The 27,827-nt window shown below is 37.0% G+C and overlaps 1 protein-coding gene across 1 annotated transcript in view; it reads right to left on the bottom strand.

The window, feature by feature from the left end:
- The window catches only part of ZBTB7C (zinc finger and BTB domain containing 7C), a 565,868-nt gene that overhangs the window by 326,019 nt on the left and 212,022 nt on the right, over nt 1-27,827 (bottom strand). Inside the window, exon 3 of the mRNA XM_031945971.1 lies at nt 25,316-25,453. The gene's annotated coding sequence lies outside the window, so the exon portion shown is untranslated. The remainder of the gene's footprint in view (nt 1-25,315; nt 25,454-27,827) is intronic.

Raw genomic sequence — 27,827 nt, 5'->3', positions numbered from 1 at the left:
ACTATAGAGCAGCAGTTACCAAAACTATTTGGTATTGGCTAAGGAATAGATTTAGTTGATCAGTGGAATAGATTAGGTCTAAGGATAAAACAGTCAACAAATATAGCAACCTAGTCTTTGATAAACCCTAAAGATCCCAGCTTTGGGATAAGAACTTACTGTTTGATAAAAATTCTGGGAAAATTGGAAACTAATATGGCAGAAACTAGGCATTGATCCATACTTAACGCCAGACACCAAGATAAGGTCAAAATGGGTTCATGACCTAGGCATAAAGAATGAAATTATTAATAAATTAGAGGAACATAGGATAGTTTACCTCTCAGACCTGTGGAAGGGGAAGGTTTTTATGACTCAAAGAGAACTAGAGATCATTACTGATCACAAAATAGAAAATTCTGATTATACCAAACTGAAAAGCTTTTGTACAAACAAAACTAATGCAGACAAGATTAGAAGGGAAGCAATAAACTGGGAAAATATTTTTACAGTCAAAGGTCTGATAAAGGCCTCATTTCCAAAATATATAGAGAATTAACTCAAATTTATAAAAAATCAAGCCATTCTCCAATTGAAAATGGTCAAAGGATATGAACAGACAATTCTCAGATGAAGAAATTGAAACTATTTCTAGTCATATGAAAAGATGCTCCAAGTCACTATTAATCAGAGAAATGCAAATTAAGACAACTCTAAGATACTACTACACACCTGTCAGATTGGCTAAGATGACAGGAAAAATAATGATGATTGTTGAGGGGATGTGGGAAAACTGGGACATTGATTCATTGTTGGTGGAGTTGTGAACAATCCAACCATTTTGGAGAGTAGTTTGAACTATGCTCAAAAAGTTATCAAACTGTGCATACCCTTTGATCCAGCAGTGTTATACTGGGATTATATCCCAAAGAGATTATAAAGAAGGGAAAGAGACCTGTTGTGCACGAATGTTTGTGGTCAGCCCTTTTGTAGTGGTTAGAAACTGGAAACTGAATGGATGTCCATCAGTTGGAGAATGGCTGAATAAATTGTGGTATATGAAAATTATGGAATATTACTGTTCTGTAAGAAATGACCAACAGGATGATTTCAGAAAGGCCTGGAGAGACTTAAACTGAACTGATGCTAAGTGAAATGAGCAGGACCAGGAGATCATTATATACTTCAACAAAATACTTAGATGATGACCAGTCCTGATGGATCAGGCCATCCTCAGCAACAGATCAACCAAATCATTTCTAATGGAGCAGTAATGAACTGAACTAGCTATACCCAGAAAAAGAACTCTGGGAGATGACTAAAAACCATTACATGAATTCCCAGTCCCTATATTTATGCACACCTGCATCTTTGATTTCCTTCACAAGCTAATTGTACAATAATTCAGAGTCTGATTCTTTTGTACAGCAAAATAATGTTTTGGTCATGTATACTTATTGTGTATCTAAGTTATATTTTAATATATTTAACATCTACTGGTCATCCTGCCATTTAGGGGAGGGGGTGGGGGGGGTAAGAGGTGAAAAATTGGAACAAGAGGTTTGGCAATTGTTAATGCTGTAAAGTTACCCATGTATATATCCTGTAAATTAAAGACTATTAAATTAAAAAAAAAAAAATAATAATCAATTGTCAAGGGGAAGGGCTTAGAGAACCGTGTTGGGAAAAGTGCAGGCTGGTCCTGAAATTCAAGCATAACCTAACTCGTGGGTTTGTTTTCCTTCTTCTGCTACTTCAGTTGAGGGTTTTAAAATAAAGAAAATAACTCATCAGTCTGACTGAATGACATCTTTCAGTTTTCAGTGCACCCAAGAAAAGAAATTGCTCAAGACAAAATTTGTGCAGCTAAGCCTTGCTGGCAGAGGGCACTTAGCTGAAGGGAAAAGCTAGGAGCTTCCAGTGAGAAACAAACAAACAAGCGCCTTCTCTGCAGCTACAAGGTTGTTTTTTTATTCCTTTTATATTTATTTTCCCCACCCTTTTGTTTTTTCCCCCTCCCAAATTGTGCTTTATCCCCACTGTCTTCCTCTCAGTCTCTCCCTTCTCTTCCTTATTCTAAGTAACTCTCTACCACATGAGGATTGTGTAAAGAGTAGAGGATCAGCAAAAGATTTAGGTATGAATCCTAGCACTGCTAGGATTTACTTCCTGTTTGCCCCCAGGCAAACCATTTCTTGCTGGGCCAATTATGAAATTGGGGATGGGAGGGCTGGGCCTTTTCCAGTTGTAAAATCCTAAGAAACATGGACAATAGATTTAAGGCCTTTGACCTAGTTCAACCCTTGCTTTTGTAGATGAGGAAACTCAGATCCAGGGAGGTTTGTTAAAGTTTGTTAAGTCACCTGCCCAAGATCACCTGCAAAAGCAGGATTTGAACCTATGTGTTCTTGTTCCAAATGCAAAGTTCTTCCACTAGATAACATGTTTTCCTGGGGTTTTTTATCTTATTTACACTCATCACTCATCAGAACAGCTCTGAAAGTAGGCCATGTTCTTGGTGACGCATCTCGTGTGGGGCAAGTCATGAAGTGTAACTACATCATGAACTAATTTCTCTTTGCTGTTCCTCCATTCCCATTGGGTGAATGGGGTTGGTAATGGGATTTTAAAAGAAATGAAGAGATATAGTTTTATAAGGGATGAATCTTTGAGGGACAGAAGGAAAGAAGGGAGGAAGAGAAGTTAAAGGGAAAATTTGGATGATGTAAGAAAATGTTTTGTTTTGTTTTGTTTTATTAAAGAAAAGAAATGAGCAGTAATAGACTGGATGATGAATGGTCCAGAATATGGCAATCAAGGAAGGAGCAAAGAAATTGGGGGCTTCTTCAACCATTAGGTTAATTGCAGAGGCAAGAAGTTTGTGATTGCTTTGAACTTTTTCAGTCAAATAACTGGGATTTTAGCTACTCATGTCAAAGAAGGATAGAATTTAAAGTTGAGATAGGCCTCTAGTACAATCCCAATATGTTACAAATGAAGAAACTGAGACCAAAGATCACACTAATTAAGAGCTATTTATGCTAATTAAGAACCTAGAAGGACCCATAATTCCTGGCTTAGACCTCAGTCCAACATAAATAAGGCCAAACAGAATAATTCCTTTTCTTAAGTCAAAATTGTTAAAAGAGGGTTAAGACTGTATTGCCTATTTATATGCATGGCAACTTACTTTCTGAAGTAGGCATATAGCAAAGTTATAAGGAAAAAACAGAGAGGGTAAAATCACTTATCTGTTTCACTGGGGGCACCCCAAATATGATGAAAGTGCTAAAAACTTCCCTTACCTAGAAGTCCTGGAAGCATAGATAAAGCAAAGGGATCTACAAGATCATTTAGCCAGATTCCTTCATTTCAGAAGGTTCAGAGGTTCAGAAATGGGAAGCAGTCTGCTCAATGTTAGGTGATTACTGAGGGGCAGAGCCCTGGCTGAGTCAATTGATTCTCATTCTGGGACTCTTGTCACCCTAATCACACTATACCACACATCTGGAAATAGTGTAGTGAGGCTGGTACTCATCTGGAATAAAGAAAGAACACTCAATAAGCAAGCTTTTTCTAAGGACCTACTATGTCCAGCCCTATTCTAGGCACCCTGGGAAATTCAGTAGAAAAAGAAGACATAGTCCCCCTCTTCACAACTTATTCTCAAATCTAGCTCACAAATCAAGATTTAAAACTAAGAAGAAATGAGAAAGCCACAGTGGATAATGTAGAAACAATTCTCAGATAACGTAATGCTGACACTGAGTGCTGTAGGGCTACTGAGAAGGAGGAGATCAAGCGTAGGCTCCAGTCATTGGCAAAGGCTTCATGCATCGACCTTTCAATAAGTATGAAAAATTTACCAGCTCATAAAAATGCCCCCACACCCTCCTTTCCCTCAGGGGGTACACAGGTTGTAAAGTAAATGAAATGAGTATATTTCTACTTGCCCAAGATAAATCAGCACTAGGTAGACAGATATCTTTCTCCCCCATAAATCACAGTTCCTCATGTTCAGAGATGACGCTTCTAGCCGATTGCTATCTTGGCGTGTGGGTGGGGTACAAAGGATCAATGCTCAACCCACACTGTTGGGCACAAGATGTTACACCCCAGGGATCTAACATGGAGTGTTTGGGGTTGTATTTTGGGGCATGATTTGGTGGGGGTGAGGGTAAGGGCTATAATTTCACTAATATAGTGAATTCCCACACTTCTTTATTAATATAGATCATCAATTCCTTCATAGCTTATAGTCTCAGAGAATTGCATGAGGAAAATGATTTGTTCATTTCCACAGAGCCAGGTTGTGTCAGAGACAGAACTTGAATCCAAGTTTTTCTGACTCCAAAATGGGTTCTCTTTGGAGGTAGCCTGTACAAGGGAAGCCTATTTTATCTGCCACTCTGGTTTCCTACCAACAGATTAATATTGCTCAAAACACAACAGCAATAATAGATTCTATAGCCTTTCCATCAGACTGTTTTCTGTTGGAGAGAAGAGGTTGTATCTAACTAAATGTCCTGTACCAGTCTGGATCCAGCAGTAACAATAACAACAACTAACAGCAGTAGCAGCAGCAGCAGCAGCAGCAGCAGCAGCAGCAGCAGCAGTAGCAGCTGCAGAAGCAGCAGCAACATCTCTCCACAGTCCAACCTGGGCAATAAAAGGGTGGGGAGAAGGGAAGCAATAGTAAATTAAGGTAATGTCAGCCAAGGTGATATTCAAGTGAGACTCTGCAAAACTTTAACAATGGAAGAATAATAGTAGGAGAGTGACTTGTCTCAGCACCCACCATTCAATCCGAACTCCATCAAAAAAAGGCAAGAACAACAAGCCCACAGTGATATGAAGATGAGAACTGAGCATGTTAGCCTTTAAAAAATAATTACTCACCTAGAGTAAGTGTATAACAGGCTCTAAGTATATCATTTTACACCAATGTTCCAAGGTCAGTCCTAAATGTAGATTTAATAAGCAAAGATAAAGGATCTTAAAAGATTTTCCTGCCACCACAATGCCTGAAATTCCACCATTATGACCATTACTTTGTCTAGAAAATCCCTGTTAAAATGCAAATGTGCTACTTAGGAGGACTGACACATTAACCTTTCAGCTTCTACTGAACACACTAGCAAGATTTATTAACAATGCTTTACAAATATGACATTTCATAGTTTAAAAGCAAAATTTGCACTTAGGATTTCATTTGATCCTCCCCAAAGCCTATGTGGGATAAGTAACGCCACCCCCATTTTACAGAGAAGTTAAGTGACTTGCCCAGCAACAAGTAGTATGGCTGTGACTGGAGTTTGGGTCTGCCAATTCCAGGTCTAAACATTTGAATACCCTGTCATACTCTCAATACATTAACTAATTTGTCATAGACAAGAAACAAATGCTGAGGAACAAGTTCATAGGGCAGGCATATTTTAATGAGGAAAGGAGTCCTGAAAAGATTTCAGGCATGAGATGTTACCCCAAAAGGCATTTCCAAGCTGGACAACCCAAGAAAGAAATGCTGCCTGTTAAGAGATAGTGGGGAGTGAAGGCAGAAGGAGGGTTCCTGAATCTAAACAAAAGAAAGAAACAAAAATGGGGCAATAAAACTGAATATCCCGTTTTAATTGCTGACAAAAACAGTTAAGAGCTGGGGGGGGGGGGGGGGGGGGGGGGGGGGAGAAGGGAGGATATCTCTGAAGGACAAAAATGGTTTACCAACTAAAACAAAAATTTAGCAAGCATTCTCTATGTCTAGAATACAGTGTCAAATCTGGGGAATGTAAAAAGTTGCAGCAATATATGGTTCAATGAATCATTCAACAAGCTTTTATTATGGATCTATGTGCCATGCACTGTGCTAGGCAGAAGTATGAAATGAGAAATAAAATATTCCCTTTCCTCAAGACATTTATGTGCTATCGGGGAAAGCATATATACACAGATGAGTAAATACAAAATATATACAAAATAAATGTGAAATAATTACTGGATCTTAGCTCAAGGAACTCACATAGTCAGTACAGGACTAACAGATACTAGTCCAGATTTAAGACTTTTGGGCTATTGCTGCTGCCATTTGTCTCTTCAGGGATCCCATGTTCTCTAGCCTGTGGGCTTGAATCATGATACAGCTGCACTGGTCCTTACTCTGGCCTCAGATATTCCTGTGCTGGGCTCAGAAAACCTCCTTCTATTCTCTTGCATTCTCACCCCAATTTCCTGTCTGTTTCTACTTCTCCTTCCCCATCCTCACAGATCTTGACTTTTAATGTTTCTGACCACATATACCACTTGCTGTCTGATTCCTCAGTGATAATTTAAATTAAAATTCTTGCCTAGGCTGTGGAGTAGACTCAAATCTTGAGTGGCAATTCAGTAAAAAGAAAGGAAAAGGATTGATCCTATTTCCCTGACCCCACTTGTATAGGTGCTGAGGGTCTCAGGTATAGGCTAAGAAGACAAAGGAAAATCAGAGAAAAGGGACAAACCTGGGGCCTCACTCCTGAAGCTGACAGTCCAAGCAGAGCCAAAGATTAAAATGAAAGTAACCAGTCTTAAATTTATTTTTTTTCTCCTTAGTCAAAAGGTACATTTATTTATGAGAAGAGGTTGCAGACAAAATGAAGGGATAAAATAGGTACCAGGAGTGGTAAATATGAAATAGATTTGGGAGAACATATAGTTAGCAAGAAAAGGGGTTTTAACAATTAACAATGGAAAAGATAAGTTCTCCAGTGGAACTCACAATTAATCAGAAAAAGGGGAATATACCATAAGGTGTGAGTATGCCATTGACTGGCAGGTTAACTTCATGAGGAATGTAGCAGACTAACTAGAATTAACTACATTAAGGAGAAAGACACCATTAAAGGGAAGACACTATGAGGAGGATGAGAGAGAGAAAGAGAAAGAGAGAGATTCAGAGACACAAAGAACACAAACCTCATAATGGTTTAGTCCTGAAAAATAATTAGCAAAGATCTTCATCATAAGAACATTTTTATGAGCCAATGACAGTTTTTTAATTTTATTTTTTAAATAACAGGGTTTTTTTCCAAATACAAGCAAAGATAGAATTCTTTTTTTATGTTGAAATACATGTTAGATCCAATATATGTATACATAGTTATATAATTATCTTATTGCACAAGAAAAATCATATCAAGAAGAAAGAAAAAGAAAAACTGAGAAAGAAAACACAATGCAAGCAAATAACAACAGAGCAAGTGAGAATGCTATGTTGTATTTCACACTCTGTTCCCATGGTTCTCTCTCTGGGTGTAGATGGCTCTCTTCATCACTGCACAAGTGGAACTGGTTTGAATCATTTCAATATCGAAGAGAGCCACTTCCATCAGAATTGATCATTGTATAGTCTTATTGTTGCCATATATAATGATCTCCTGGTTCTGCTCATTTCACTCAGCATCAGGTCATGTAGATCTCTCCAGGTCTCTAAAATCATCCTGCTGATCGTTTCTTACAGAACTATAGTATTTCATAACATTCATATACCATAATTTATTCAGGCATTCTCCAATTGAGGGGCATCCACTCAGTTTCTAGTTTCTTGCCACTACAAAAAGAGCTGCCAGAAACATTTTTGCACAGGTGGATCACTTTCCCTTCTTTAGTATATCTTTGGGATATAATCCCAGTAGTAACACTGCTGGATCAAAGGGTATGCACAGTTTGACAACTTTTTGAGCATAGTTCCAAATCACTCTCCAGAATGGTTGGATTTGTTCACAATTCCACCAACAATGTATCAGTGTCCCAGTTTTCCCACATCCCCTCCAACATTCATCATTATCTTTTCCTGTCATCTTAGCCAATGTGAGAGGTGTGTAGTGGTATCTCAGAGTTGTCTTAATTTGTATTTCTCTACTCAATAGTGATTTGGAGCACCTTTTCATGTGGCTACAAATAGTTTCAATTTCTTCATCTGAAAATTGTCTATTCATATCCTTTGACCATTTATCAATTGGAGAATGTTTAGAACTATTATAAATTTGAGGCAATTCTCTAAATATTTTAGAAATGAGGCCTTTATTAGATTCTCAAAGATACTTTTCAGCATCTACCCTTTCAAAACTTTGTGTTCCAAATTTTTCTCTCTCCCTCCCATCTCCCCTTTCCCCTATTCATCAAGTAATCCAATATAGGTTACACATGATAAGGACATTTTTAAAGGGGAAATACAACCTTAAGGGTTTCTCAAGGAAGGAGAAGTACCAGGGAAGAGTTTGATAGCTCAGAAGGAAGGATCAAGGAAGGGCCAAATGGAATCCGCCTGTCTGACCAGTTCTCAGACCTATCTAAATATACATGAATCAATATCTCAAAGATTGTTTAAAGTTGCTCAGAGGTTAGAAGGATCAGTCTAAAGTTTAGACACACAATAGTAGCATAATAATGGGTCAAAACCAAGTAGGAATCAGAGGAAAATTGCAGTATACAAAGTCAGGGAATGAAATGAATTAGAAACTAGATGACCAAATGGAACCCAAATAATAAAGTGAAAATCAAAATAGGCAGTCAAAAAGTCCTGATGCATAAACTCTACCAGGAGTAGAGGGAAAGTAGGGCATACAGGAGGCAATAACAAGGACAACATAATATCCAAGTATACTTCCTGCTCTCTCAGGAACATCTCTCAAGGCTTGAGGGCATTTCAATGACACCATAGAAAGAGTACCAAAATTAAAGGGAGGAAAAATGGAGTTTGACTCTTCAGATTCTTATTCAGGTATATGCAGTCTGAAATGTAAAACGATTTCTCATCTATAAAATGGGGATAATAATAGCACCTCCCTCACTGGGTTGCTGTGAAGAACAATCAAGTTAATATATTAAATTGTTATTTTTGCTGTGTTAAATTGTTATTAGGGTGTTATTGTTATTAAGAAGTGAGAGGTAGGTTTGGCAATTGTCAATGCTGTAAAATTACCCATATATATTACTTGTAAATAAAAAGCTATTATTAAAAAAAAAGTGAGAGGTAACAAATGAGTACATGTAAGGTGGATACACTTGAATTAAAGAAAGAATGAGATCAAGTAAAGAAGGCCTGATCCTAACAAAAGATCTGGAAAATAGAATGGATCTTCCTTATCACCACCATAGGAAAGGACTAATTAGGTTCAAGTCTGCAAAGGACACTGGCCAGGACTATGCACAAAGCAAATTAAAAAGCAATTAACCTTAAACTAGAAAAGGTCTCTATCCCTAGATAGGGCAATCTGATGTGATCAACAAGAAGATCTAAAGAGGAAAAGAGACTGATTTAATCAAGTGAATATGGTATTTCCATTATTCCCAAGCACTCTACATGGGAGGCTATCCTGGCATGAAACAGAAAAAAATCACAGACACTTCATGTTGAGATAAGGTGATCATAAGTGAGAAACATCTTCCCATTAGGTGAGAAAGTTTTTAGTAGAAATGGCAATCTTTCAGAAGCTCTTTGCCTGGGGGAGGAAAGAAGCCTGGAAAATGGCAGGTTGGGGGAAGAAGCAACCAGAAAATTATGTGGAAAAAATGAAGAAGCTTGTCAGTGGTGTTAATTGTTATTGTTTAAATAACAGCTAAAATCCAAAATGTAGCTAATGCCAATGTAGGCCTGCTGAGTTAGATTTGACAGAATTGCATAACTAATATCAGATCCTGATAGACTATATCAAGCTATGTTACACTGTTATCACTGATTTTCCACTTTTAAAGACGAATAATTGCTAGTACTTCCAGTAAATGGGCAACACCTATTCTAATCCAGGGAAGAGCCAATCTGTTTAGATTGTTCTTTGCAAGATTTACTATTAATTAGATTGACAAATGTCAGCATCAACCTGGGTTTAGGCTTCTGCTGCCCCATGAATACAATTATGCTACTCAGTTTAAATACCTGTGGTATCACATCACTGTGAAAGAACCAAGCCCAGGGGAGACATCTGAGAGACAGAGCAGCAATCCCCAGTAGTCACTTAATTCACAGGCTAGCTCTAATATAGAATTATTGTTATTGTTACTATAATTATTATAATGTATCACTTCAATTGTACATAAATGAGACTGCATACTTCCCCTCCATCCATGCTCAGGAAAACAAAACCTATTTCTTCCATATATGAACTGAAGAGGTGCCTAAAGAATTAAAGACTCCAAAGCTGGACAGTCTTGAGTGGCTCAGCTCCAATGTCACAGACACAATCCTGGTATACAGGGGCTGAAAAATGGCTTTTCTGTGGGTTGGAAATCAGTTCCTAGAAAAAGCTGGCTGCAGGGGTTGGGATTAGGGGAGCTGGGGAGGGCTACTGCTGAATCACCATAGCAACGCTCTCCACAGCATCACCCTCTCCCCAGCCCTGGCCATCCCTCACCAACTGGTCTGCATACACATGGCTGACTGCCTTTTTCTGCGGAGGAGAGCCCTCCGTGGGTCTGTGCTGATGAGAGGGTGGGAGGGGAATGGAATGGAAGGGGAGAGGTAGAACAATGTTACTTTATTTTTGCATAGCATTTCTCAAAGTACTTTCACATATATTATCTTATTTAGTCTTCACTACCCCCTGCCTGGGAAGCAGGACAGGTATTATGGTTCTCCTTACTCCATATGGGGAGAAGGAGACGCACTAAGGGGCTAAAAGGTCTGCTATAAGCTTACCCAGAGTGCCTCTCTAACTTTTCCAGGAGACACAGACAATGGTTAGGGGATGGGGGAGGGGAAAATTGGAGAAGATTGGAGACACGCTGCTGCCATGTATTTCTGAAATCATTCAATGCAAAGAGCCCTGAAATTAGGGGAATGCCGCTGTCCCAGAGTGACATCCAAATTCAGGGGAATTTCTCATTTTGTAACAAGGGCCATGTGAGTGCCTGGTGCCCCAGGGGCTCTGAAATAGCTAGGACACTGAGGGAAAGGACAGCACTTCATTTTTCCAAAGCAAGAAATGTTTTCCCCTGGAACAAAGGCAAACTCTTGCTTTCTTCTTGTCTTGGAGTTCCAGGTTAATTAGTTTTAAAAATGGGAGTGATTGTTGTTAGACAGTGTGGGTGTTTCAAGTTGAATCAAGCCGATGGAGCAGTGTACTCCCCCACAGCCAATTCGAGGCCTGACCTCGTACATCTTGAGAAGCACAGATAATGCTGAGCAGAGACTTACCAGGAAAAAAATAGGGGGAAAATATGGACCCTATTAGAAAAAGGAGAAAAGTGGAGAAACAAGGAACTGGGCACCTTTTAATGTAAACTATCCATGAAGATGAGAGATAGCTAAAACTATGACAGAAATACATTCCAGAATTCTTACTGGGTGCCATGAGATCTCTATTATGTCACTCATCTTCCTAGAGTAGATAGTTCTCATTTTATGTAAGTGGACCATTCTGTAGATCTCCACTGAAAGCAATTTTTATATAATGTGAATTTTCTGGGGGATGTGGGGAAGGGAGGGAAGCAGGAAGGAGGTCTCAGGCCTGTGAAAGGAGAGGGCTGGCACATGATTCAAGGACATGTGGGAGCAAGGGACAGAGAAACAAGAGCAAAAGGAGGAACAGTTGTGGGGGTCTGACCAAACTAAGAAGGAGGTAAGGGGGCAGACATGTGAGGAACAGATAAAGATACAGATAGGAGAGGATGGGTGACAAGTTGGAGCAGGGGGACTTAAAATGTAGTATCTGAGTGGGAAAAGAGGAAGATAGAGCCCTCTCCCCAGTGTCTGATGGTCTTTCTGTGCCATGATTCTTCTGTTTTCACTTGAAGGATTTTTAAGGTTTTTTTTTTTTTTAATGGTGGTGGGGAGGCTGGGGAGCAAGAGATAAGAGCAGAAAAAGTACTTACTGTACAATGAGAGATGGATTTTTTTCAGAATTCTTTACTTAAAGTCAATTTGGTAATAAGAATTTACATAAAGCAACAACTGTCTATATATCTAAAAAGTGGCATCCTGGGGTATGCAATGATCACTGAGCTAAGAATTAGAAGCCTGAAGGTCAGCTCAGCCAACTGGCCAGCTTTATAACCTTGTGTTATGAAATCACTTAATCTCTTTGAAACTCATTTTCCTCATCTGTAAAATGGGAATTCTGTTTTAAATTACAGCAACATAGGCCTCTTTCTGAGTCACCAGAATAGTGTAAATACAAACATAAAACTTGCAGGATCCTTCTACAGATGATTTATTCCATGTTTACAACATCCTTGAATTCTTTTCCAACTTTTCCTTTCCTTATTCATACATCACTTATATAGTAGTAACTCACTTATGTAGCATTTGTGGTTATAAAACCCTAATCTGTAGGATATTAGAAAGTATTGGGAATATTGTTGTTGTTCAGTCATTTCAGTCATGTCCAACTCTTTTCTTGGAAGAGATACTGGAGTGGCTTGCCATTTCCTTCTCATTTGACAGATGAGGAAATTAAGGCAAATAGGGTTAAGTGAATTATCCAGGTCACATAGTTAGTAAGTGTCTAAGACTGAATTTGAATTCAGGTCTTCCTGATTCCAGGCCTGGAGCTCTAACCAACTACCACTTAACTGCCCAAGGCTACTCTGTGTCATCAATTAATCATTCAATCAAAAAGCATTTTTTTAAGGCCTTACTCTGTGCCAGGTCCTTAGATAAGCTTTGAGAATAAAAGAAAGGCAAAAATAGTTCCTACCCTCAGTTATCTTCTAATTCTTTGGCCAGGTCTACCAGACTCAAAAGAATATGAGCTATCTCATTTGCAGCAAAAATTCTCATCTCCTTCTCTCTCCCAACAAGAATTCCCATGGTTATCAAAATCCGATTCCTAGGAAAGAGACAGCAAATGTGAGGCCAATTTAATTTCCACTGGATTATGTTGAGAGTTGGAAAGCCACATGGCAAAGTTACATTTGTCCCTACTCTCATGGACAATATGGGGTAGGAAAATTGGAAATGCCTACTTCTATCCTCATCCCAGGTCTGAAAACTAATCATGCTCTGTGGTCATGCTTATAGTATCATATAAAGAAGAGCAATCCTGAGGGGGGCTCTTGAGCTTTCTTTTTTCCTCCCTCCCTTCTTACTTCCCTCCCTCCCTCTCTCTCTCTCACTCTCTATCTGTCTCTCTCTTTCTGTGTGTGTGCGCTCAGAGGCACACACCTACCTCCTGGAAAGATGATTAGAAATATATGTGGCATGAACATGTTCCCTAGGTGTCTCTGTGTGTTCACAATAATGTTTCTGGGCATTTTTGTAGCTGATGTACAGCACATATTCAAGAAGGCAGTTAAGCAAGTCTGAATTGTGTCTCATCCAGATGAAGAGCTACAGGTCTGATTTTGCCAGCTGTACTCATTCCCATGTCTCTGATGAGGGCAATAGGCTCTAACAGGAGCTGAGGCAAATTTCTCAGGTTGACAAAAGCTTTAGAAAGTCTTCAGGCTTATGGTTTTATTTGTTGGACAATAATTCACATTCATATCATAGGAGTTTAATCCTAAAAGATGTAGAAAATAGACTATGAGACTTGGGAATTAGAAGACCTGTTTTCCAATATATTAATAGGCATTAAAATGCTTTGAAACTTTGGGCAGATCACTTAATCTCTCTCTTTTTAAAATAATTGCCTTTTATTTTTAAAATACATGCAAAGATAGTTTTCAACATTTATCTAACAAAACCTTGTGTTACAATTTTTCCCCTTCTTTCCCCCTATTCCCCTCCCCTGGGCAGCAAATAATCCAACATATGTTAAACATGTGCTATTCTTCTATACATATTTCCACATTTATCATGCTGCGCACACACACAAAATCAGATCAAAAAGGAAAAAAATGAGAAAGAAAAAAAAGCAAGCAAACAATAATAATAATAAAAAAGATAACACTATGTTATGATCCACATTCAGTTCCCCCAGTCTTCTCTCTGGGTACAGATGGCTCTCTCAATCACAAGTCTATTGGAATTGACCTGAATCACTTCATTGCTGAAAAGAGCCATGTACAACAGAATTGGTCATCACATAATCTGCATGATATTATTGTTGCTATGTACAATGTTATCTTGGTTCTACTCAACTCACTTAGCATAGTTCATGTAAGTCTCTCCAGGCCTCTCTGAAATAATTCTACTGATCCTTTCTTATAAAACAATAAAATTCCCTAACATTTATATACCATAACTTATTCAGTCATTCCCCAACTGATGTGTATCTACTTGGTTTCCAGTTTCTTGCACTACAAAAAGAGCTGGCATCAACCTTTTTGCACATGTGGGTCCTTTCCCCTTTTTAATGATCTCTTTAGAATACAGATCCAGTTAGAGACACTGCTGGATCAAAGGGCACAGACAGTTTGATAGCCCTATGGGCATAGTTCCAAATTACTCTCTGTAATGATTGGATCAGTTCACAACTCCACCAACAACGTATTAGTATTCTAGTTTTCCCACATCCCCTCCAACATTTATCATTATCTTTTCCTGTCAGCCAGTCTAAGAGGTATATGGTGGTACCTCAGAGTTTTCTTAATTTGCATTTCTCTAATCAATAGTGATTTAGAGCATTTTTTCATATAATTAGAAATGGTTTCAGTTTCTTCGACTGAAAATTTCCTGTTCATATCCTTGGTCACCTAATTTTAATCAGCCACCATTTTCTTTTATGTATAGTCAGAGGATTACTATAAGATTATTTTGAGGCCCTGTTAAAATAACATATATAAAAATGCTTTGACAATTTTAAATTTGCTATATATATAAAAAGTATATTAAATTATATAGTTAGGGACCATAGGCTCTTGGCACTTAACGCTCAAATAAATAAAAAAGATCATCTAGTACAACCTCTATAGTCAGGAGTGTGTTCATAAATGTTAACAATCAGCTCTCCAAAAATATTGCACAAGTGACACTTTTTTAAAAGGTAATTTATATTATTAGCATTGTCTCTACCACTTTCTTAAGTACAATCCATCAAGAAAACAATAAATCAATCTCTGGTTTATAGATTTGCCAGTTCTAAAGGAGCAAATGCTAACACTGAAAATTTAACAATCAGTTCTCATGAGCCAGTTCAAGCTAGCTCCTGCTGATTCTTGCCTATACTATACATTCTATATAACTATAATAGACATTGGATCTTTGATTTTGTTGTTAGGAGAACTCCCAAGTGAAAATATTTTTACAGTCAAAGGTTCCGATAAAGGCCTCATTTCCAAAATATATAGAGAATTAACTCTAATTTATAAAAAATCAAGCCATTCTCCAATTGAAAAATGGTCAAAGGATATGAACAGACAATTCTCAGATGAAGAAATTGAAACTATTTCTAGTCATATGAAAAGATGTTCCAAGTCATTATTAATCAGAGAAATGCAAATTAAGACAACTCTAAGATACCACTACACACCTGTCAGATTGGCTAAGATGACAGGAAAAATTAATGATGATTGTTGGAGGGGATGCGGGAAAACTGGGACATTGATGCATTGTTGGTGGAGTTGTGAACGAATCCAACCATTTTGGAGAGTAGTTTGGAACTATGCTCAAAAAGTTATCAAACTGTGCATACCCTTTGATCCAGCAGTGTTACTACTGGGATTATATCCCAAAGAGATTATAAAGAAGGGAAAGGGACCTGTATGTGCACGAATGTTTGTGGCAGCCCTTTTTGTAGTGGCTAGAAACTGGAAACTGAATGGATGTCCATCAGTTGGAGAATGGCTGAATAAATTGTGGTATATGAATATTATGGAATATTACTGTTCTGTAAGAAATGACCAACAGGATGATTTCAGAAAGGCCTGGAGAGACTTACACGAACTGATGCTGAGTGAAATGAGCAGGACCAGGAGATCATTATATACTTCAACAACAATACTATATGATGACCAGTTCTGATGGACCAGGCCATCCTCAGCAACGAGATCAACCAAATCATTTCTAATGGAGCAGTAATGAACTGAACTAGCTATGCCCAGAAAAAGAACTCTGGGAGATGACTAAAAACCATTACATTGAATTCCCAATCCCTATATTTATGCACACCTGCATTTTTGATTTCCTTCACAAGCTAATTGTACAATATTTCAGAGTCTGATTCTTTTTGTACAGCAAAATAACGTTTTGGTCATGTATACTTATTGTGTATCTAATTTATATTTTAATATATTTAACATCTACTGGTCATCCTGCCATCTAGGGGAAGGGGGGTGGGGGGGTAAGAGGTAAAAAATTGGAACAAGAGGTTTGACAATTGTTAATGCTGTAAAGTTACCCATGCATATATCCTGTAAATAAAAGGCTATTAAATAAAAACCGAAATAAAATAAAATAAAATAAAACTCTGTTAAAAAAAAAAAAAAAAAAAAAAAAAAAAAAGAACTCCCAAGTGAAGAAACCTCTGTTACTAATGCAAATCAGCACATTTTCTTCTATTTATATTCTTAGTTATCTAGAATACCAAGACATTAAATGACTTGCTCTGGATCATGTATGGTCAGTATATGGCAATCCTCAAACTCAGTTCTTCTTGGCTTCAAAGCCAGCTTTCCATATATTACACCAAGCTTCTTCTCATGCTTATAATAAACTAAGGATATTTTTTAAAGGTTTGTAGCATTCAATTGATATTTACCTTAACAGGATGATATAAATCTTGAGTCCTTAAAGACCATACCAGCATATGGAAATTCTGGCAGATTCTATAAAATTGTAAAGTATTCCAGGGATAGAGTGACATCAGTCAATCAAGTAGATTTTTTCAGTTTATTCTATTTTAAATTTATGTACTATGCTATATACCATAACATTGTACACTAAAAAGATGATTGCCCATGAAACTGCAAATCTACTGTGTACAACTTATTATTCCTTTCAAATATATGACAAAATTATCATATAAATTTCTCTTTTTTCTTCCTTATTCCCCTCAGTCCTACAGATGGCTACCATTAAACACAATAGGTATGTGTATATATGTATGTATATAGTATGTATATAATATACATATAAATATATATACATATATGTAAATTTATTTTATACATACTTCTACTTACCAGCTCTTTCTCTGGAGGCAGATTGCATCTTTCTTCATATATCCTTTACAGTCAATTTGGCTATTTATAATAGTCAAAATATAAGTATTAATTGAAAGTCATTTTTAAAATAACATTGCTGTAACTATATGCAATGTTCTCTTGGTTCTGCTCATTTCACTTTTCATTATTTCATGCCATAGTCTTTCCATGTTTCTCTAAGATCATTGAGCTCATCATTTCTTACAATTCAGTAGTATTCCATCACAATCATATATCACAACTGGTTCAGCCATTCCCTGATTGACGGACATCCCTGCAATTTCCAATTCTTTGCCACCACAAAGAAAACTGCTATGAATATTTTGGAATATATAGATTCTTTTCCTTTTCCCCTAAACATCTTGGGAAATAGATCTAATAGTGATATTGCTGGATCAAAGGATATAGGTAGTTTAATAATTCAAGGATATAGGTAATTTAATAATTCTATGAGAATAATTCAAAATTGTTTTCCAAAATGGTTGGATCAGTTTACAATTCCATCAACAATGAATTAATGTCCCAAATTTTCCCAATCCCCTCCAATATTCCTCTTCAACTATTTTAGACAATCTGTAGATATAAAACAATATCTTAAGGTTGTTTTAACTTTCATTTCTCTAATCAATATAAACAAGATTTTTTTTAAAACTTTATACAAATAAAATCAGATTTAAATAATTGAAGAAATATCAATTGTTCCTGGGCCAATATAAAAAATGACAATTTACATATGCAATGCCATCCCAATTAAAGTAACCAAAAATTATTTTACTGAATTAGAAAAATAATAACAAGTTTCATTTGAATAAACAAAAACTCAAGAATATCAAAGTAAATAATAAAAAAGTAGGGTAGTGGGAAAGGATAAGGGAGTGATCCTTGGGGCAGGGGGAAGTAATAGAAGGGCAAGGTAGGAGGTAGAAATAAAGTAGAGGAATCAGGAGGGATAGGAAATAAGAGATGAACACAAACAAAATAAAAGATTAGGAGTCGAATTTGTTATGTTAAAAAAAAAAGAGTAGGGATAATAATCATGATCTCAAAGTTAAAATTAAAATAGATTTAATCAAAAGAGAAAAATAGGAAACTGCACTATATGTCAGCCACATTAATCAATATCGTTTTAAACTATTTAAAATAACTAGATAGCACAAGGTTGGAATATTACTGTGGTGTAAGACATGATGAATTGGTGGAGTTAGAAAAATATGGAAAGACTTGAACTTATAAAAAAAGATGTTATCCACCTTCAGAGAAACAGAAGACAAACAAGCATAGTATGGTCTTATATACATGCATATGAATGTATATATGTGTATGATTATAGATAATTATAGATATCTATGTATATATGTTTTATGTATATATACATGTGTTTATATGTGTATTTGTGTGTATCTGTGCTTAATTGTAGCTTTCTTGTATGTGCATATATATAAAACCATACACACATATTAATATATACATATGTGTATTATACAACTGCAAATATATACATATATAGACATACATATATATGAGGCAGAATGATTTAGTCAAAAGAGACCTGGCCTTGAAGTCAGTAGACCTGACCTGTATTGATAAAAAAAAAATTTTCTCACCAAGGAGTTTTGTATATCAATGAAATCATTTGGGGGGGGGGAGGGAAAAAGGGGAAAAATAAAGGAAAATGTGTATAGCAGAGAATAAAAGAAAACCTACAAGAAAGCAAAGGTGAACAGTTCTGAATATAACATGTAATATTTATTATATAGGCTTTCTTAAAATGGAAATTTATTGCTTTATTTTTCATCTTCTGTTCTGCTGTGCACATGGCAATGTTCTTTTTTTTTCTTTTCCCATTTTGTATTTAAATTTAAAATAAATAATTTTTTAAATAGTAAAGGAAGGAGGTTTATCAATACCAAATCTTAAATTATGTTTTAAGGCAATAATTATCAGAATTATTTGGTTAAGAAATAAAAAGAAATATCCATGGAATAGAGTAGACATACAAATTATAGCAGCAAATAAACATAATAACCCTGTATTTGACAAATGTAAAGACTAAATGTATATATTCACATATCTGTATATATTTATGTGATATGTATGGATGTTTATATGCAGGGCAACTAGGTGATGCTGGATAGAGCATCAGATTTGGAGACAGGAAGACCTGAATGAATAGCAAATTACTCCAACATCTTTGCTAAGAAGCCAACAAATGAGATCCTAACGAGATGGATACAATTGAAACAAATAAACAACAAAAATGTGTATATGCTTAGATATTTCTACCTACATAAATACACATTGCCTCCCCTTTTGGAATATAAGTTCCTTAAAGACAAGGACTATTCATTTTTGTCTTTATATCTCCCAAATCTGGAACATAGTAACTGGTGCTTAATAAATACTTATTGATTGACTGCTTTATAAGAAAGCAAAAAAGAAAATGAGAGGAGTGGATCTTTTTCTGCACTAATTAACCCTAGGTCAGAAAAATAAGACCACAACAAATTAAAATATCAATAAAACTGAAAATATATTCTGTTAATATTTTCTTATTTGAGCTAGTAATTTTCATAGCTTCCAGAGCATTAGCATAATGAAAAGAGCAGTGGACTAATAGACAGTAAGTCTGGTTTCTAGTCCAGGCTTAGCAATAAGAAAGTTGTGGAACCTTGGGCTTCCCTTGTTGAGCCATCTCTTTTCCTTTAAGATGCAGATAACATATACACTGAAAATGATGAAATTCTTACTTTTACATTCAGTTACGTTGGTCAATGGAGAAATACTGACAATAACAATAAGGGCTGGGAAAGATGCTGGTGCACTAATAAGGTTATGGAATCCAGTTGCAATATTGCAGGTCCATTCTGGATTGTACCAAGTAAGTATGGTGTTGGGATGAAGCTAAAACTAGCCCTGAGACATGGGTGTCCTATCCTAGATTCACACAAAATCATCCACTTAGGAATGTGTGAACTAACTGACAGGTTAGTTGGAACCTATTAAGGTTAAAACACACAAACAATCAAGCTCCTATGTCAAGAAATTCCTCCCAAGCCATGATTCCCCTGAATATAATGGAGTTTCTACCTTGAGGACCAGCCCAAAGAAATAATCAAGCCATTAGACAGTGATGCATTAGAATTGTAACAAAGACTACTGTGGGAACAGAAGCTTCATAATTTTCTAGAGTTTTTTAGAAACAAATCAGAGCCATTTCCTATGCAGGAATTACCCTGCCTCTGCTTTTTGGCTGATCCAAATCCTGTCAATCTATTATAATTCAGCCTTTTTCCATGAACCTTCCCCTGATCATTCCAGCCCACGGTCATTTTTCTCTTCTCTAACTTCTTCTGGTATTTATAGTCAGTTTCCAAAAGGTTATCACTTCATCACATGCCATCACATACATTTGTTGTTCAGTCTTTTCTCAGTCTTGTCTGACTTTTTATGATCCCATTTGGGGTTTTCTTGGCAAGGATACTGGAGTTCTTTGCCATTTCCTTCTCCAGCTCATTTTACAGATGAGGAAGCTGAGGCAACAGGGCTGGATGATTTACTTAAGGTCACACAGCTAGTAAATGTCTGAGATCAGATTTGAACTTTGGAAAATGAGTCTTCCTGACTTTAGGCTCAATACTCTTATCTGCAGTGCCACCTAGCCACCTTGCTGTCAGGTAGGTAGGGAGATAGCTAGCTAGATATAAAGATAGAGATACATAAGGACTGTACCTATGATTTCATTGATATACAAAACTCCTTGGTGAGAAGATTTTTTTTTTATCAATACAGGTCAGGTCTACTGACTTCAAGGCCAGGTCTCTTTTGACTAAATCATTCTGCCTCATATATATGTATGTCTATATATGTATATATTTACAGTTGTATAATACACATATGTATATATTAATATGTGTATGTGGTTTTATATATGTATGCACTACATGAATATATATATATGTAAATGAGTATGTATATGTAAGCTAATCATTCAATCAACTACTACTTTTTAACAGTCTACTAGGTGTTGGGCACTATGCTAAGCACAATGGAAACGAGTACAGAATTTTACATTCAAATAGGGGATATAACCCCCAACACAAATACATGATAAATATAAAATGAATAAATGCAAAGATTTATAAGGCAATTTATGAAAGAGAGTACTAGCATTTGGGAGGTCAAGAAAGGCTTCATGCAGAAAATTATGCTTGAGCTGCATCTTAAAGGCAGAGAAAGACTCTCTGAGACAAAGGAAGAAGGTTTTCATCATGCAAAGGTGAATACAAAGATAGAGAGAGGAGAGATGCAGAGTCCTTTGTAAGGAACAGAGGCAATCTTAGTCTAGCCAGACCTCAGAGATCAGGCAGGGAATGATGTTCAATGACAGTGGGGAATAGAAGGGCCTGCCATGCTGTGGTCAATGGAATCATAAAGAGTCAGATATGCCTAAACACTGAACAACTACCACAACAAATGGTTGAGCTACTTTCAAGCTGGATGACAAGTCACAACACACCCATTAGCATCTTTTTTTTTTTTTGGTCAGCTTTCACATGAGAGAGCTGAAATAAATCATATTCAAAGTCCCCTCCTTTTCTAAAATGCTATAATTTTCTGAAGCTCTGGACATGAAGGCTACATGAGTTCTTTTTCTTCACACCTTTACAGGTGAGTTGAAATAGGCTGCCAAATGTACCGGTCCGTGGGGCATTTCTACTTTGGCTGAGATTAAGCAATTTCATGTCAGCTTCCATCTGGCTCTTGTCATAACCAGGCATGTACCACTATCAGGCTCTTCCTTTCCCTTTCTTGGCCAGTATCCCTTTATCTCTAGCAATGGCAAAAAGCCTGCCTTTAACTCCCCCAGTGTCAGAGGAGGTACCCCCCGTGACAAGTTCTCCCAGATAATTCTGTTCAGGAAACCAAACAGCAGGACTAAAATGTGGTCTGGCACCAATGGCTTTTAGCCCACAATTACACAACTGGAAATGCACTTAGTTCTAATAATCAAATATCTTTCTGAAACTAGACCTTCTTCCTCACCAATAGGATAACTCATAAATTCTATACCTTGAAACAGTGAATTGTACTTCATGCTCCTTCTTTCTTTGAGGCCTCCCTACATGGAATCATTTAATATTTGGCAGCTCAAAGGTCTTTACTTGTCTGGTTGCAATCTCCCATTTATGAAATGTTAGCTTCATACAGCCTATAAAACACATCAGCTTCCTAAGCATCCAAGGATGCTTTTTAGAAAAGAGATTTTCCCTCAAAAAAAGTCAGCAATTGGGAATAGGGTTGGGATCAAATATTTGGTGGCTCTAAATTCATATTCTCAACTCATATCATTTTTTTTGAAGACCAACAGGGCAATTTTCCAGGCTAAAAATCCAACTAAAACACCATTTCTTCAAATTCTCTGTCACTCACCCTTGACTCTCACCTGGACTATTGCAGTAACCTCCTAATTGGTCTTCCTGTCTCATCTCATCCTACTGCAGTGCATCCACCACATTCTCCATCAAAATGATTTTTCCTCAAGTTCTATGTCTATGTTCTCCTACTCCACAAATTCCAGTGGATTCCTGTTTTTTCTTGGATCCAATACAGATTCCTCTCTTTGGCATTTAACATACTTCACAACCTGACTTACCTTACCTTTCCAGCTTTATTATGCATATACATCACTTCCCTGCACTCTTTAATTCAGCAAAACTAGCCTTCATGGTGTTCTTCATACATGATACTAAATCTTCCCATTTCCAAGTCCTTGAACTCTCTATCCCCTAGGTTCTCCAGACCATATGACTACAGATGTAGAGTTGCAAGCAACCAGAAAGGTCATTGAATTCAACTCCCTATCTTTTAGCTGAAAAAACTGAGGCATTGAGAAGTTAAGTGATTTCCCAGGATCATACAACTAGTAGGTATCCAAAACAGGATTTTAATCCAAGTCTTCCTTAGGACCCAAGAATCTTAGATTTTCTTCAAGACTCAACTCACAAGTCACCTTCTGCACTAGACTTTTCCTGGTCTCCCATTTGCTACTGTCTTCCATACCCCAGGTAATCATGTATCTGATTTGTGTATATTGATAGATAGGTACATATCCTCAGTATAAAAATCTAAGCTCTTCAAAACTAGAAACTATTTCCCTTTTATCTTTGTATCTCCAGTGGCACTGGCACATAGTAGATACTTAACAAATACTTGTAGACTGATGCTTTCCAGTGAAGAAAACTAATTGACCTAGACACAGAATTTATCATTCAACTTTTGACATGCACGCCACAACCAAAACACAAATGAACAATCAACTCTTAAATTTTAGTTATGACTTCTTGGCTGATGGGGATATAATAAAAGCTCTACTGCTTACTGGCTACATGATTGTGGGCCTCAGTTTCCTTATATGTTACATTAAGGAGTTGGACAAGATCATTTTAAGATTCTTCCCACTGCTACCACTCTAAATTCCCAATAGGTCAGTCACAGTCAGGATTCTCCAGATCTAGATATCTAGATTTTGGAATGGAAGCTACCCTTTCCTCATTCTTGATAAAGCTGAGGTCCTGGTATCCCATGATGTCAATCAAAAAAAGGTAGCTAGGGGAAATGAATCATTATCACTCACAAGGTTAGTACATTTTTAATAACATACTTTCTGATAAATTTGTACTTATAAATTTTGCATTGTTTCTTTCTGCATCCTCTCCCCAGAGGTCAGTGGGTGGGTAGGTGTTGAGGCAATGCAAAACTTTAAATATTAGCTTACCTCAAATATAACAATAATAGCTGCCCTCATATAGAGCTTTAATGTTTACAATGCATATTGTATATATTCTTTTTGATCCTCCCAACAATTATACAAAATGGGCATTATTACTATTATCCCGATTTTACAAATGAGGAAATAAATGAAGGTTGAGTAAAGTTCAGAGATTTGCCTATCATCACCCAACTAGTAAGTGCCGCCAAAATAATTTGAGAGTTAAATCTGTTTCATTCCTTTCTCCCTCCCAAAAAACTATAAAACTGTTTCCAAAGCCAAATAGAAATAATTTCTAGTTACTCATTCTTATAGATTATTTGAGCCATCACTCCCTCCCATTACTTCAGTCACTTAGGAATGGGTTGTTAAACAAGACCTTCCCCAGCCTTGTCTTCCCATGTCCATTAAAATATAACAGTTGATTTGAAAATTATCAGCCTGATTTTAAATCCTATTCAAGAAAACTTCTGCAGAGATATTCCTAAACCCACTTTTAAAAAATGAGAGGTAGCCCCAGATAGCAAAAAGCAAACAGGTGATCTTAGACCCAAGTTTGAGTCTTGGCTTTGATGTTTATTTAGCTCTTATGTCATCATGGATAAATCACTAAATTTTTCTGTACCATATCCCTCTAAAATGAGATAGTAATGTTTATTCTACCTCGTTCAGGAGGCTGATGTGGAAAAAGTACTATACTGTATCATTATAATGTATAATTAATAACAACAATAATAATTATTATTTATATATAAATTGGCATAGTGATATTAATGATGAATAAACTAAATTGTATTTATTATTGATATACAAATTGTATTGGTAACATTAATTATGAACAAATTAACATAGTAAACCATAAAAAAATAAAATGCCATTGCAGGCTATTAAAAAATAAGCCCCTACAAATACTTACCAAGACTTGACCTGGTAGGTAGAATGAGAAACTCATTATCTTTCATGGAATGATAGACAACTCTTCATACTACAAATCAAAACTTTAAAAATATCTTGGGATAATTTTTCCAACAAACAGTCGCAGAGACAGACCAAATTACCTGGACATATCATTGACTGACAAAAACTTAAGAATAGTGTTATTAATAGAAGTTGCTATAACAAATATTCATAATCTCCTAGTGGTATCAAATGAAGAGCTTTCACAATATAGAACCCTACCAGGGGAGATCAAGATCATGAGGGAACAGAATGAAGTACTTCCTGTATTTCCCACCTTGTCCCATGTGTTCATGAGGCTGTACCATGGTTACTGAAATGAGAAAAGATAAGTTTCCATCCTACTACTTCTATTTAATGATGAAAATTTTACTTTATCTCCCCTTGCAATTGTAGAATGTCAAATATATTTTGTTTCATCACTACTTTGCTCTGAATTCCATCAGAAAAAAAGAAATTAAAATGATGATGATTGATAAAATTTGACAAATAGTCTGAACACTTTCCCCATGCCCCCAAAGAGTCTCTGATCAATTTGATGAGTTCACCACTCACCTTAATGAGATTACAGGGAACAGAATTCTGTTGGAGGTCGCCTCCCATGGAAGTAGATATTCGCCCTGATACCTTGCTGAGAGGATAGAGATGCTTCTTTCCAATCGTTCCCAGCAACTGAGACTGCCTCCAAGACAACTGGCAAATGCAAATCAGAATAAGATTGTTGCTAGCTGGGAAAACCATCTCTCCTTTTCTATAGGCAAGTTACAAAAATGACCCAGGCCCTTTTTGTCCTTTCCATTTTTTCCTATGCTTCCCCTGCCTCAGATGTTTAAACCCAAGGGTTCCAAAATGGGGCAGTAGATCCCAGTCTCAGAAATGGAAGGTGGTAATGTATAGGGGAAACATTCAGGGCAGGGCAGTGGATAGAGCAACAGGTATGATGCCAGATAAGATAAATCTCAAATCCTCTTTCATGATGTCTCTTTTTCAGTCATAAGCAAGCACAAAGCACAGACCATGTCCCTCTGCAGGAACTCCATCAATACCCCAGTCACTGCCATATTTCAGATATGGAAAATCCATTCTTAGGAACTCTAGTCTTTGATCAGTTCTCAGAACAAGAAATGGAAAGGCAGAAAATAATAAGGGAGAATAATAAGAAGATAATAATTTGGGATTCAGAGACCTCAAATCCCCTAGACAGAAATATGCCGTTTCCTTCGTGATTCCCTTGATGTTGTTCAGTAATACAGTTGTGTCTAATTCTTCTTGATCCCATTTGGGAGTTTCTTGGCAAGGACATTGGAGTGGTTTGCCATTTCCTCCTTCAGTTCATTTTACAGATGAGGAAACTGAGGCAAACAGGGTTAAGCCACTTGCCCAGGGTCACACAGCTAGAAAGTGTCTGAGGCGAGGTTTGAACTCAGGTAGATGAGTCATCCAGACTCCTGGCTCAACACTCCAGGCATTATGGCGCCACCTAGCTGCCCCAACTCCTCCCATCACACCACAATGCTTCCTAACACCCTTCATGAAGTTCTTGTCCTATATGGATGCAGGCAATTCCCAACTTACAAACGGATTGTGTTCTAAGAGCCCATTTGAAAGCTGTTGATTTGGAATTCAGGACACATTTTCTCATAGAAACAAGGTTATAAGAGGTCAAGTTCCTAGGCAAGCTCACAAAGGCCAATTCAATTCAATTCAATTTGACAAATAATTATCTGAAGTATCCTCTGAGTGCAGGACTTCAAGCTAGGTGCTGGGAATGTGAAAAGGAAATAATAATAAGAACAGTTATGATGAAGAAGAGGAGGAGAGAGAAGAATCGCTTATAGAGTACCTACTATGCCGAAGCACTATGATAAACATTTTATAAATATTATTTTATTTGATCCTCACAGCAAGCCTGGGAGGTTCTATTATCTTCCTTAAATAAAACACAAACTCTGCCCTCAAAGAGGATGCAATTTTTATTTAGCCCATACACTCTGATGTCATCAGTGGTTCTGTGTTAGCCCAGCGTGGCTACTGCCTCTATCAGTTCAAACAACAGTCTTGATATTGTGATTTGGTCATATAGTTGAGTAAGGTTTGGGTCCAGTGGGAAAACTGTGGCCCTAAAAACCAAGGACTTTGGTTCTGAATGCTACCTATGATCCTCACTAGAAATCCATGTAAATTAGAACAAGTCATGTAATTGCCCTGAGCTTCAATTTTCCTAATCTGTAAAGAGAGGGAACTGGATCAGCTGAAAAAGGACATTTAAATATATCAATTTAAATTCCTAGAGTTCCTGATACTGTACTATTATAGCATTAGCTATACAGGAAAATATCTTTTTCTGAGTCTTGGAACCATAGATTTTAATCTGGTAAGAATCCCAGATTCAACTATCTTGTTTGACATATGAGAAAATGGACCCAGAGAGCTCATTGATATCAGCAGAATTTAAATTCAGGTCCCTCAGACTAAAAGTTCAGGATTCTTTTTTATTCTTCCACATTGCTCTTCTCATTCCCTAATGAGGTAAGGGACATGAATATGTTTGCCATCCCAATTCCCCATACCACAGAGGCTCTGACTAATCAACTCCAAGTATTTATTCAATGAAATGTAGTTGTTCAGTCATTTGCCATGTCTGACTTCATGCCATTTGGGGTTTTCTTGGCAAAAATATTGGAGTGGTTTGCCATCTCCTTCTTCAACTCATTTTACAGATGAGGAAACTGAGGCAAATAGGATGAAGAGATTTGCTTAGGGTCTCATAGCCAGTAATTGTCTGAGGACACATGTGAACTAAGGAAATAGAGTCTTAACAGACTTCAGGCAGAGCACTCCATCCTAATTGCTACCTAATTGTCCCATTCAGTGCATACTGTGTGCCAATACTGTGCTAGTCAAGGCTTCCCAGCACTCACCTTGGCTAGACTATCCACAAAGCTGTTTCCCCCTTTCTCTACCTCCTCCTCAATCAGTCAGACTCATCATCTCCAGCTGTCTGATTATGAGGCTGCCTTTCAACACTGACATGTTTTTAGCCCACTCTTCTCTAAGTTGAAGTGAA

Source organism: Sarcophilus harrisii, chromosome 1, assembly GCF_902635505.1.
Source record: "Sarcophilus harrisii chromosome 1, mSarHar1.11, whole genome shotgun sequence".
Classification (NCBI taxonomy): Eukaryota; Metazoa; Chordata; class Mammalia; order Dasyuromorphia; family Dasyuridae; genus Sarcophilus; species Sarcophilus harrisii.
Note: the sequence above shows the minus strand (reverse complement) of the source record. Positions and strands in the feature narration are given on the sequence as shown.